At 42.4% G+C, this 15,022-nt stretch overlaps 1 pseudogene; it reads left to right on the top strand.

Moving 5' to 3' along the window:
• The first annotated feature begins 733 nt into the window (after positions 1 to 733).
• Positions 734 to 15,022, top strand: part of LOC138664090 (zinc finger protein 585A-like) — an 86,150-nt pseudogene continuing 71,861 nt past the window's right edge.

A 15,022-nucleotide genomic window follows, 5' to 3' on the forward strand; every position in this document is an offset into this window, starting at 1 on the left:
CTCTAGTGTTGTTTGGAGAGGATTAGGGATTGCGGTCTGCAGAGTTCCCACGTCTCAGAGCTCGTTCTATGATTTTGGGTTATTGTCATATCACTGTATGTGCTCTGACCGCTATGTCCATTGTGGTACTGAATTGCCTTTCATAACATTTCCCCTTGTGAGGAGACCTGAACTGAAATACGCATCTGTGTGCGGCACAACGTATTGCCGCGAGCAGATCTTTCCAAAACTTTCCATCACAATATCTCAAGTGCGCTCCAGACTGACCGATGCAAACTCGGAAAACCAGCTAGAGGTGGCGACATCATCGATACCCCCAATCACCACACAACTCGCCGTCAGCCGACACATTAGAGCGAGTTTTTACATGTTTGACCAAATAAAGTGGATTACTGTGTTTGTGGGATGGGTTTGGGGTGTTTCTTGTTATGTTTGTAATGCCTTAAATAATTCAATAAAAACACATAATTTAATATATGTATATATATTGTGGGCTAATGTTTAAGTTGATAATTTTGTACGGCCCTGAATGATGTTATGAATATCCAAATGGCCCTTCGCAAAAAAAGCTTCTCCATACACGCTTTAACTAATATATGTGCCTTAAAAATCCCTCTGGACCCCACACATAAACTTCCCCCAACTTTAACAGCAGAGTCCTGCATACACTGAGGCCCCTGATCATGTGACCCCTGACTCCTCCCCTCCTGTGACCTCATCACAGGTCCTGTGCGCACAGAACAGCCATATATGTGGTGTGCGGTTCTGCAGGTGGAGGTAGGTGCTGGAGATTCCCCATTACTGGGCGCAGGGGACATTAACCCCCTCAGTGCTGAGCCTGTGATAAATCTCTGTATGTGACTATAACGGGACTGTGTGTTATACCGGGGGCAGGACGGGGCCATGACTGGATGTAGTGATCATGTGACGCCGGTAACAGCTCCGGAGATTTCTTACATGGGATCTTTATGATGTTACATCGTCATCTTCTCCCCATTCAGGTCCCTACAATATCGGATCCGCTCAGTGGAGATCTTCTATATAAGAGAATTCTCCTGACCCTACAAGGATGGAGAGGGACAGGGACAAGATGGCGGAGAGGATATTACACCTCACCCTAGAGATCCTCTTCCGGCTTACTGGAGAGGTGAGAGATTCTGATGACGTCACATTACATCATTCTTATCTATGGGAATAACAGATGGACAGAACTGGAGAGGTGAGGACTCTGGAAATGTCTGTAGTGAGATTTATTAATGTGTCTCTCCATAACCAGGATTACACAGTAGTGAAGAAGACCTCTAGTGAGCGCTGTCATGCCCCTGTGTCTGAGGGATGGGGAAGACCCTTGAGCCCAATCATGGGGCCTCCACCTCACCCCCTGATCCATGAGGACATCAATGACCAGAAGATCCTAGAACTCACCTACAAGATGATTGAGCTGCTGACTGGAGAGGTGACACTGCTGGGAATGCTGGGACATTATACAGTAACGCTATGGAGGGATCGGGGGGATGACGGTATCATTGTATGTGTCAGGTTCCTATAAGGTGTCAGGATGTCACCGTCTATTTCTCCATGGAGGAGTGGGAGTATTTAGAAGGACACAAAGATCTGTACAAGGACGTCATGGTGGAGGTTCCCCAGCCCCTCACATCACCAGGTAATAGACAGGATTAAATACACACGGTCTATAATTATCTGTATGTAAAGAATTAATTCAGTCCCTGTATGTGTTTCCTCCAGTTCTATCCAGTGAGAGGACAACACCAGAGAGATGTCCCCGTCCTCTTCTTCCACAGAACTGTGAACAAGAAAATTCCAATGTTCCTCAGAACCGTCAGGTAGATGGAGAGAATGTGCCATATAGTCTTCCACAGCGGTGGTGTAACTAGAGTCTGATGGGCCCTGGTGCAAGATTTGGAGCAGGCCCCATCCTGGTATCATATACAGGGTGATTATAAAAGATTCATCGGGTTTCAAAATGTATTACATGCACAATGGTGAATGGCACATGATAGCGAACATAAGCTCTCCAAGTTTAGCACATGATGTTAATAAATGTTGTATGTGTCCTCCTTTTGCCACATAACACACATCAATGCATTAATCCAGTTCTACCCAAACACGCTGCACCATGTCCCTGTCGATGGTCATTAGAGCGGCAGTAATGCGATCTCGGAAATCATCCAGTATTGCTGATAAAGGCAGCACATAAACAATGTCTTTGTCATGCCCCCAAAGGAAGAAGTCACACACTGTCAGATCAGGAGACCAAGGGGGGCTATTTTCTTGCACAGTCAAAATTTTGGGATCTGATGCTGCCCTGCCATCTGGTGAGTTACAATAGAGTCTCAAACTCTGAGATGTGACCTTTCAATAAGTTTTTTTTAAAAAACGGGTCAAACATGTCTTTGCAGTAATATGAATGCAAAACCAGATGAATCTTTCATAATCACCCTGTATACTGTACATCCCTAATTCTGGCCCCCATCCTGGTATACATATCCCCATTCTTCCCTACCTCCCCTGCCGCACGGTGATCTCTTCACAAGCTGGAAGCTGATTTCAGCCTTTCAGCTACATGACCGCATGACGAGACTGCCATGCGCCCCAGTCACGTGCACGCCGATGTCAGCTGCTGGCCTCTGATTGGGCGGCAGTGTATATTGCTGCGTACTGACCTGATGGGTTTCTTAGCCGCAATACACTTCAGCTGAACGTGTTTCCACGGACACACATGCAGTTGAATATTGTGTTGACAGCTGGGCACCCACCCACACGGGCCTGGTTGTGACCATGCTTCCCAGTCCTCAGTCTTGTTTTATCTACCAGTATTATACACTGAATGGTCAATTTATTAGAGACAATGAAACTTTTTTAAAAGAAACTTTTGTGACTTGAAATGTGACCAGTGACTCCAGAGTGCAGCAGGAAATCCAGTGATCACTCTTCTGTGGATATTTGTAATGTGAATCTACAGTATAATGGGAGCATAAAGTGAAGTGATCGACTTTGACCATTTATTACATACAGTACAATGGTGGTGAGATTGGACTGAGAATGTTGTGATTGAGTACTTTTCTGCCTTATGTATTCCATTTGTCTTTGGATCATTTATATGGGACTTTCTGATTCTCACAATGGGGGGAATAAATGCTTTGGCAGTCTATGTTTATTTTCTATCATTTTTTGTTCAGAGTTTGGTAATTCATTTATGTATTATTACTTTATGCATATGTTGTTTTACTTTTCAGTTATTATTCTTTTTTATTTTTCATTATTATTTTATTTATTATTATTATTATATTTTTTTTTCTTGTCTGTCCTTATTTAATTTTGGGGGTCATTTGTGTCTTTTGCAATTTTTGTATTTATTTCATGCACTTATTTATTTTCATCTTTGCTGTTTGCCTTATTTAATTATGCTTTTTTCCTCTTAGGTACCCCTTTGTTATTTAAATAGTTTTTTTTCTTCATTTATTTTGTCACCATTCTTTATTCCCCCTTCCGGTCCCATCTCATTAGCCCCCGTTCTTAAGCTTACATGATCCCTGTCCTTTTGTGGACCGCCGATCTCTGCGTGCGCAATTGAATATTGTGGGCAGAGACGTCTGCCCTCTTCATACACCTCCCTTCTCTTTGCGCATGCGCTATCTTGCCGGTGCCTCTGACCTCCGCTCACTGTTTACTTCCGGCTTCCCTGTTTCCGGCCTGTAACGGCTGCACGCCAACACCCGCTCATTACCACTTACCACAATATAAAAGGACGCTGACTGCATGGGTAAGTTACTTCCCCTGACGAAGCGGTCCCAGCAACCGCGATACGCGTTAGGTCCTCCCGCCTCTTGGTCCTGTTCCTTCCACTGGCCGTTCAGGTTATTTTCTTTCATCATCTGGGCTTTCCCAGGCCATTTTTGTGTTGTACTGCCTGTTGTTCTTCCAGGGGCTTCCACAACCGTGGGACCCCTTGTTTTCATCTTTATTGCAGCCACACTGCATTTTGCATTGTGGCTGGTGTGCATGTTCATTTAGGGCAGTACTCACTTACGAGCAGTCCATTATATTCTAAGGGGACTTCTATTTTTTGTCTCAATATCTGCCGGGATTGTTCATATTCATGGACGTGCATCCTTATTATAGTTTGATCGTTCCACCCAGTTGTACATCATTATGTATGTATATATATATATATATATATATATATATATATATATATATGTATATATATATATATATATATATATATATATATATACAAATACGGTGTCATGTGGAGTATTTTTGGTCATACATGTATGTTGTATATTGCATTATGAACAGGCCCATTGGGGGAGTTTTCTCTCTTTTTTGTACTGGTTTTAAATGTTTTTAGAAATTGTTACCAATAAAGTTTGTTCTTCGTTTATACATAATATTGGTGGTGTGCGGATTATGTAGTGGCTTCTTTTTCTCTTTTTTGTATGGTTATTCATCAGCCACTTCTCTGCACCCCCTTTGATTTGATTAGTGATTATTGAGTGGTGCGCCAGCACTATCGCTTTACTTGTGATTGAGTAAAAACATCCAGGAAAAGCAGATCCTATGAATACAAGGAGCTCATCAATTAAAAAAGTCAGGGGCGTTTGTTAAGAGTCGTTCTAAGAACAGGAGGTGCACAATCATGTCCTGCAGCTGAATACAACGCTGGATCTACAACTATAGTGACTGAAGAAACAGCTCTTCAGCTCAGGAGCTTACCTAGGCTTTGTGGCCAGGGGTCAACTAAGTTCATCCTTTTCTGGCAGAAGGACACTAACGGCAAGACAATGCTTGATGCCACAATGGTCGTATCGCCATGGATTGCTTCTAGGAACAGGACAGTACATTTTTTTCTTGCTTACCCGGCCCTTAAAGTGTTCAGCTCTTAATCCTATTCTGCTTTACAAGCACGTCTGCTTTACAAGCAAGCACGGGTTATTCAGAGGACGTCAGTATCTCCATTTTTTGGCAACTATAAAAACCTATCCTGCTCTCAAGGGACAATATTCATGCAGAAGTATTAACACTTATTGGAATTGACAACATAACAATTTGCTGAGGTTCTGAAGACCAAAAGAGGTTCAACGCGCTAGTAGATTTGTGTCTAATAATGTGACCATTCAGTGTACGTTTTATACTTGGTAGAGATGACAGGGTAAAGCTGATGGTAGACGTTAGATGTTGTCTGGATCTTCTCAAAATGTTCTAGTTATGGGGACTGCTGGATACAATTAGGAGCCGACAGGTTGGATTTATACAGGAGATCCACAGCTATCTTTTCTAATCTTTTAATTCATTTCTTGTGACTTCTCTATCTGTCTGTGACCTTTGCAATTTTTGTTTTAGGGTAAACATCTTCCCCATATTGATACTACAGAGACTTATGTGAGGGGTGATGGGCGACGTAAGGAGGAGATTCCTACAGATAACAGCACAGGTGAGTAGTAAACACTAAATGTAGATAAGTCACAGATTCTTCTCAGTCCCTGGATTCAAACACAACCAAAGAAAAAAAACATTTGTGCATATTCCCTAATGAAAATAAATAAGTAAAAAAAAGCAAGTGCATTAAGTAATTAAAATCAGGTATTTAGTAAACAGTTTTTGATTAAAAAAAGCAAGGTGTACTCAATTGGGACAGTAGCTACGCTCTCTAATGTTAAAACCTACCTAGTGTGAATAGTGTCAGAGAGTCACAGGGTCCCAACCGGACACCCAGCTTTATGGATACTCCGTTTTCTGTTATTCTTCAGTCACTAGATTTTAGATATAAGGCCGGAGTCACACTGTGCAATGCGAGAAAACATAGCATAGCACTCTGCCTAGTGTTCATCTATGGGGCAGCTCACATCAGCATTTATTTTCTCAGCCGTGTTCGGCGTGCGTGTAATATCGCAGCATGCTGTGATTGTCACCAAGAATCGGCCTAGTCTCGCCAATGCAAGCCTATGGGTACGAGGAAAAATCACACAGCACTTGGAACTTGTGAGTGCTGTCCAATTTTTATGCACCGATGTCCTTTGAAAAGCCGGCAATTCATGTGCCGCATACAGTAAAATCACACTGACAGGTTATAATAGAATAGATAGAACAGATATATACACATAGAATACATGAATATATACAGTGGGTACGGAAAGTATTTAGACCCCCTTTAAATTTTTCACTGTGTGTCATTGCAGCCATGTAGTAAATTAAAAAAAAGTTCATTTTTTCTAACATTAATGTACACTCTGTACCCCATCTTGATTGAAAAAAACAGAAATGTAGATATTTTTGCAAATTCATTAAAAAAGAAAAACTGAAATATCACATGGTGATAAGTATTCATACCCTTCAAAGAAACTGGCCAACGAGCTCAGAGACAGAATTGTGGCAAGACACAGATCTGGCCCAGGTTACAACAGAATTTCTGCAGTACTCAAGGTTCCTAAGAGCACAGTGACCTCCATAATCCTTAAATGGAAGAAGTTTGGGACCACCAGAAGTCTTCCTAGACCTGGCCATCCAGCCAAACCGAGCAATCGTGTGAGAAGAGCCTTGGTGAGACAGGTAAAGAAGAACCCCAAGATCACTGTGGCTGAGCTCCAGAGATGCAGTAGGGAGATGGGAGAAAATTCCACAAAGTCAACTACAACTGCAGCCCTCCACCAGTCGGGCCTTCATGGCAGAGTGGCCCGACGAAGCCTCTCCTCAGTGCAAGACATATGAAAGTCCTGATAGAGATTGCTAAAAAACACATGAAGGACTTCCAGACTATGAGAAATAATATTCTCTGGTCTGATGAGACGAAGATAGACCTCTTTGGTAATAATTCTAAGCGGCATGTGTGGAGAAAACCAGACACTGCTCATCACCTGCCCAAAACAATCCCAACAGTGAAACATGGTGGTGGCAGCATCATGCTATGTGGGTGTTTTTCAGCTGCAGGGACAGGACGACTGGTTGTTATTGAAGGAAACATGAATGAGGCCAAGTACAGAGATATCCTAGATGAAAACCTCTTCCAGAGTGCAATGGACCTCAGATTTGGCCGAAGGTTCACCTTTCAACAAGACAATGACCCAAAGCACACAGCTAAAATAACAAAGGAGTGGTTTCAGATCAACTCTGTGACCATTCTTGACTGGCCCAGCCTGAGCCCTGACCTAAACCCAATTGAGGATCTCTGGAGAGACCTGAAAATGGCTGTCCACCAATGTTCACCATCCAACCTGATGGAACTGGAGAGGATCTGCAAGGAATGGCCTCGGAGCCCCAAATCCAGGTGTGAAAAACTTGCTGCATCATTCCCAAGAAGACTCATCGCTGTACTAGCTCAACGGGTGCTTCTACTCAATACTGAGCAAAGGGTCTGAACACTTACGATCATGTGATATTTTAGTTTTTCTTTTTTAATAAATTTGCAAAAATTTCTACATTACTGTTTTTTTTCAGTCAAGATGGGGTGCAGAGTGTACATTACAACTTTCCACCTCTACAGGGCAAGTGGGAAGAGCGAGGCTAAGTGCAAGAATTGGCACATCTTAGAGATGCGCTTTTTCTGAGGCAGCTGAGAGCTGATATTTTTAGCCTGTGAGGAGTATCCATGGCCCCTTCCTAGGCTATTAATATCAGCCCGCAGCTGTCTGCATAGCCTTTGCTGGTTATTAATTATAGAAGTACCCGACATTTTTTAGGGTACCCCATTTTAATAGCCAGTAAAGGCTAAGTATACAGTTATGAGCTGATATTAATAGCCTGGAAAGCTCCATGGGTATTACCTCCTACAAGGCTATAAACATTGGTCTCCAGCAGTCAGCTTTCCCTCTGCTGGTTAAGAAAATTATGCGGGAGCCCAAGCCATTTTTTTTTTTTCAGATAAATGATCTTTTATTAATTAAATACATGTACAGTAAGCTGCACACACACTGCACCAATTGTATATGTCACTGACCTCTATATACAGTGGGGCAAAAAAGTATTTAGTCAGTCAGCAATAGTGCAAGTTCCACCACTTAAAAAGATGAGAGGTGTCTGTAATTTACATCATAGGTAGACCTCAACTATGGGAGACAAACTGAGAAAAAAAAATCCAGAAAATCACATTGTCTGTTTTTTTAACAATTTATTTGCATATTATGGTGGAAAATAAGTATTTGGTCAGAAACAAACAATCAAGATTTCTGGCTCTCACAGACCTGTAACTTCTTCTTTAAGAGTCTCCTCTTTCCTGCACTCATTACCTGTAGTAATGGCTCCTGTTTAAACTTGTTATCAGTATAAAAAGACACCTGTGCACACCCTCAAACAGTCTGACTCCAAACTCCACTATGGTGAAGACCAAAGAGCTGTCAAAGGACACCAGAAACAAAATTGTAGTCCTGCACCAGGCTGGGAAGACTGAATCTGCAATAGCCAACCAGCTTGGAGTGAAGAAATCAACAGTGGGAGCAATAATTAGAAAATGGAAGACATACAAGACCACTGATAATCTCCCTCGATCTGGGGCTCCACGCAAAATCCCACCCCGCGGGGTCAGAATGATCACAAGAACGGTGAGCAAAAATCCCAGAAACACGCGGGGGGACCTAATGAATGAACTGCAGAGAGCTGGGACCAATGTAACAAGGCCTACCATAAGTAACACACTACGCCACCATGGACTCAGATCCTGCAGTGCCAGACGTGTCCCACTGCTTAAGCCAGTACATGTCCGGGCCCGTCTGAAGTTTGCTAGAGAGCATTTGGATGGTCCAGAGGAGTTTTGGGAGAATGTCCTATGGTCTGATGAAACCAAACTGGAACTGTTTGGTAGAAACACAACTTGTCGTGTTTGGAGGAAAAAGAATACTGAGTTGCATCCATCAAACACCATACCTACTGTAAAGCATGGTGGTGGAAACATCATGCTTTGGGGCTGCTTCTCTGCAAAGGGGCCAGGACGACTGATCCGGGTACATGAAAGAATGAATGGGGCCATGTATCGTGAGATTTTGAGTGCAAACCTCCTTCCATCAGCAAGGGCATTGAAGATGAAACGTGGCTGGGTCTTTCAACATGACAATGATCCAAAGCACACCGCCAGGGCAACAAAGGAGTGGCTTCGTAAGAAGCATTTCAAGGTCCTGGAGTGGCCTAGCCAGTCTCCAGATCTCAACCCTATAGAAAACCTTTGGAGGGAGTTGAAAGTCCGTGTTGCCAAGCGAAACGCCAAAAACATCACTGCTCTAGAGGAGATCTGCATGGAGGAATGGGCCAACATAACAACAACAGTGTGTGGCAACCTTGTGAAGACTTACAGAAAACGTTTGACCTCTGTCATTGCCAACAAAGGATATATTACAAAGTATTGAGATGAAATTTTGTTTCTGACCAAATACTTATTTTCCACCATAATATGCAAATAAATTGTTAGAAAAACAGACAATGTGATTTTCTGGATTTTTTTTTCTCAGTTTGTCTCCCATAGTTGAGGTCTACCTATGATGTAAATTACAGACGCCTCTCATCTTTTTAAGTGGTGGAACTTGCACTATTGCTGACTGACTAAATACTTTTTTGCCCCACTGTATATATTCTATTTGTATTTACTGTATGTAATCCATCTATTCTATGCTGTCGGCTCCTGCTGTGATTTTACACTACGTGGCTGCTGAATTGCCATATTTTCATCTATCTATGTAATAAATATAGATATACTGTATATATATTATATATACAGCTCTGGCAAAAATTAAGAGACCAATGTAAAATTTTCAGTTTGTCTGATTTTTCTCTTCATAGGTATATTTTTGAGTAAAATGTAATTTTTTTTTTAATTCTATAAACTACTGACAACATGTCTCCGAAGTTCCAAGCAATAAATTTTGTATTTATTTTCTGAAAATGAGAAATGATCAAAATAACAAAAAATTAATTGCTTGCAGACCTCAAATAATGCAAAAAAACAAGTTAATAATCATTTAGAAACACCAATACTAATGTTTTAACTCAGGAAGAGATCAGAAATCAATATTTTGTGAAATAACCATGATTTTTAATCACAGTTTTCATGCGTCTTGGTATGCTTTTCACCAGTCTGCATAGCCATGTATCTAGTGGGACGCCTGGTCAAGTCCGCCAGAGGACATCAGTATATCCTGGTGATACTGGACTATGCTACATGATATCCGGAGGCCATTCAATTACGTAACTCCTCCGCCAAGTGTATCGCCTGAGAGTTGGTCCATGTCTTCTCTAGAACCGGGTTGCCTAAAGTGATCCTGATGGATCAAGGGACCCCATTTATGTCAAAGGTGATGGAGTTGTGCAAAAGCCTGCAAATCACACAACTCCGGACCTCAGTTTACCATCCACAGACAGATGGATTGGTAGAAAGGTTCAATAAAACCTTGAAGGCCATGTTGAAGAAGCTCGTAGAGAAGGATTGCCGGGACTGGGACTGTCTACAACTGTACCTTCTATTCTCCATCAGAGAAGTCCCGGAGGCCTGTACTAGATACCGGCAACAGGTGCAGATGGAGTCCAGGCTACCTGAAGACAGGTAGAAACCCCTTTGACAGGCCAGTTTGGGAGCCTTCCACTTTGCACTGACTATTGGTCTCTTGCTGCCTGTAGTATTTTGACAAGGTCGTCATTCTCTCCTGCCCTGTGACAGTACCTGCACAGTAGGCAACGTAAGCCGTTTCTCTGGGGTCTCTTTACACGGTGACTCCGGGCTCTGGAATGCTGCTGTACTTCAGGTTTTAAGTGGGCAGGTTCCTTTTAGCTTCCTGCCCTCCGATTCAGCTGTGGGACCTGCAGTTCCACATAGCCTCTGGCTCCTGGTGCCCGGTTTCTGCGCTCTGCTTAGAGGGACCGAGTCGCAGCCCTCCTCTAGCTCCTCTGTTCTTCTCTGCTCCTTCACTGTCTCTTGTCTCTACCAGACTAACTCCTCCAGACCAGGATGTATATCAGGGAAGCTCCCCTAAAACCGGGTTTTGAGCTCCCCCTTCTGGCCTAGAGTCAGAATGTCATAAATCAAACCGCTCCAGGCCACACTGGCTTAGCCAACCCCTCTATGTTCAATCCGGTTCAGGAATATTCTAGTGCTTTCCATACATTCGATATGATGGTATCTAAAGACATAAGAAAGCTCAATCCTAGAAACCCAAGATATGCCCCACATAACCTCAATGTTCAAGAAAGGAGGGCAATAAAGGATCTCCAGGCCAACCATGATATTATTGTACGGCCTGCAGACAAAGGGGGTGGTATTGTGGTCCTTGACCGCTCCATGTACCATGAAGAATCGGTTCGTCTCCTGCAGGACCAAGACACCTACAAGCAATTAATGGGGGATCCCACTCCACATTTTATTAGTAAACTGAATGTCTTAGCACAAAAAGGGAAATGCATAGGCATATTGAATACTAAGGAATTTAACTTTACCATGAATAGGAATCCGAGTAGAGCTCTATTCTACCACATCCCTAAGTTGCATAAGAGTATAACTCGTCCTCCGGGTAGACCTATAATATCAGGCATTAACAGCCTAAAGTCTAATTTGTCCCGTTATGTAGATATACATCTACAAAAATGCATGATATCAATACCATCGTATTTAAAGGATAGGGGCCATACCTTACAAGTTCTAGATACTATCAAGTGGGGAAAAGGTTTTATATTAGGGACACTGGATATTAGGTCATTATACACGGTTATCGATCAGGATATAGGATGCCAAGCGGCTGAATACTTTCTTACTACCCTTGGCATATATGCACATGATCAGATTAGCTTTATCGTGGACTGTATCAAATTTATTTTACAGCATAATTATTTTACTTACGAAGGTCAATTTTACCTCCAAACATGGGGTACCGCCATGGGCACGCGCTTTGCCCCGAGTTATGCAAACATTTATGTTGCCAAATGGGAGGAGTCCCACATATACAATGAGGGCAAGTTACATCCTGGTTTGGTCATGTGGCGTCGTTTCATTGACGACATTTTGTTTGTATGGGACGGTTCCCAAGACAAGTTGAGCACATTCCTCTCAGGACTTAACAATAATTCCTATGGCCTGGAATTTACATCCCATACAAGTCCCGTTGAGGTCAACTTTTTGGATCTCACCATATTTGTTGAGGCCAATCAGTTGCGCACTAAGTGCCACCGGAAGACAATTGAGGACTATAATAGAGAAGCCAATTTCCTGACTGAGAAGTTTGTGGAAAAAGGTTACTCCAGGCCATTGCTGGACAAAATGCAGAAGGAACTAGCCGAAACAGATAGGAATACCCTTTTGAAACAAACAGCTATGAAGGACCCTACAACTGATAACTTGTCCAAACAGGTCTACACTTTGCCATTCGTGACACAATTCCATGCGGGCTACAACAAATTTGCTTGCATCATCCGTAAACACTGGCCCATCTTACAGAAATATAAGGTGGTAGGTGAGTTTCTTCCTGCCCATCCAAGGTTTGTATACAGGAAAGCTCAAACATTAGGCAACCTTATAGCCCCCACTTCACAAAATATCGTGAAGCACTCTCAGATATCTAATCCCTCCCAGATGGGCTTCTTACCATGTAAAGTTTGTTTTGGATGCTTACATACCTCTGTTAAGAAAATTCGTTACATTTTTCAACTCAGATGGTACACAGGAGTTTCACATCAAAGAAAGAATATCGTGTTTTACTAAAGGGGTTATTTATTTTATTTTATTCGGTGTCCTTGCAATAAGTTATATGTAGGCCGTACCAAACGGCGTCTAATGGAACGAATTAAGGAGCATTTCAGGAATATACAAAGAGGATTTTTAGGGCAGCCCCTTTCACGTCATTTCAAGGACAAACATCAACAGTCTTTGAGGGGCGTCCATTTCTGTGGTATCCAATCTGTTTTGCAAGACCCAAGAGGGGGTGATTACCTCAAGAAAATGTCCAGAGTGGAGTCCCAGTGGATTTTCACCCTGAACAGTCTAGCTCCAGAGGGCCTTAATTACGATCTTGAGTTACACGCTTTTTAAATCTTTTAATAAGGAAACTGGAATGATTGGTGTTTTTTATAACGCCACTAATCATATGTTTAGTAGCAGTCAACATGAGCGACTGATTAATGAGCTCATCGACATTCAGTGTTAATACATGAAGCTCATTTTAATTTCACACAGTATTTATTAATTTTAAACATTCTCTTTTTTTCCTAAATAAATACATTATCTGATAATTGTGTTTTCTCCCCCTTTTTTCCTTTTTTTTCTTTTTTGTTTTTTTGTTTTTTTCTGTTTTTTGTCCTTCACCTATATACTCCAATGGGCAATATTTTAAAGAAAGCATTTTAGTATTTATTATATTTCTGAGAAATGTATTTTGTATTTCTATACTAATTTTAATTATTAATATTAATAAAGTAGTTGTATTTTAGCATTTTTTAGTAATAATTCTACCCTGTAGGAGCATGGATACATGTTTGTAGCATTTCTATATGGTTTTAGGGTGTGTCCATATTCATTTCATTATTTTGATAATAATATGGCACAAATGTATTGGGGATAATGCCAGCATATAATGAGTCGGACTACACGCTAATTCAGTGGTCTAGTGCACGTTTCTTATGTGTTATAGATGTCTCGGCAGATATTAGCGTGACAGGCTAAACAATAAGGTGTATCCTCTGTGTTACAGACCATAGGGGGTTAACGGGGCAATTACCTTGGATGGCTATATAGATAGTCGGCAGGGAAGGAGCGGTAACCCTGACGAAGAGGGATGGAGTCCCTCGAAACGCGCTAGTTTGCTCTTTTCCCCTAACAAGGCTCCGTAGCCTCGTGACGTCACGCGCTGCAGAGCACTGTCGGCCATCTTTTTTTCCAAGCCGCACATCCAGGAACGCCACCGGCCGGGGCGCTCTGGCTCTGCGCGCTTTCTAGTCACCTTCAGCTACTTGGGTAATCCAGAAAACCCTGTCCTACCACACCCGCAGGCCTACACATCTACAGCCAAATCGTCTGCAGCTCAGGTTGCAAGTAAGTGGGTAGTACGTTTGCACTTATTACCGCCGGTACTCTCATATGCTTATTTTAAGCTGTGTATGGGTACACTATATGCTGTAACTTTTTAGGCAACCATAACCACGTCTAGTTTATTGTATTAGTATTAGCGCTATACCTCATTTGCTAGTTTCCTTTCTTCCATTTGTTGGATTGTGACAGGGTTGGCACGGCACCTGTCTGGTATTAGCAGCTTTAGACTTTTGTATTCTTTAGCGCCAGTGTGTGTTGTGAATTCTGTGGCTGAATTCACTCCTGTGGTCACAAGTGGTACTGCAGCTTCTGAGCTTCCTCCCTCAGGTGTTCTGGTGAGCTCGTTAACTGCTTCATTACTTAACTCCGCCTGATGCTGCTATCCTTGCTCCTTGTCAATGTTTCAGTGTTGGATCTGAGCTTCTCCTGATTGTTCCTGTGACCTGCTGCTCTTTATAGCTAAGTGCTTTTTGCTTTTTTGTTGCTTTTTTTCTGTCCAGCTTGTCTTTTGTTTTGCTGGAAGCTCTGAGACGCAAAGGGTGTACCGCCGTGCCGTTAGTTCGGCACGGTGGTTTTTTTTTGCCCCCTTTGCGTGGTTTTGCTTTAGGGTTTTTTGTAGACTGCAAAGTTCGCTTTACTGTCCTCGCTCTGTCCTAGAATATCGGGCCCCACTTTGCTGAATCTATTTCATCCCTACGTTTTGTCTTTTCATCTTACTCACAGTCATTATATGTGGGGGGCTGCCTTTTCCTTTGGGGAATTTCTCTGGGGCAAGTCAGGCCTATTTTTCTATCTTCAGGCTAGCTAGTTTCTTAGGCTGTGCCGAGTTGCCTAGGTAGTTGTTAGGCGCAATCCACAGCCGCTTTTAGTTGTGTTTAGGATAGGATCAGGTGTGCAGTCTACAGAGTTTCCACGTCTCAGAGCTCGTTCTTGTATTTTTGGGTATTTGTCAGATCACTGTGTGCGCTCTGATCGCTAAGCACACTGTGTTTCTGGATTGCCTTCATA

This window comes from Ranitomeya imitator, chromosome 2 (genome assembly GCF_032444005.1).
Source record: "Ranitomeya imitator isolate aRanImi1 chromosome 2, aRanImi1.pri, whole genome shotgun sequence".
Classification (NCBI taxonomy): domain Eukaryota; kingdom Metazoa; phylum Chordata; class Amphibia; order Anura; family Dendrobatidae; genus Ranitomeya; species Ranitomeya imitator.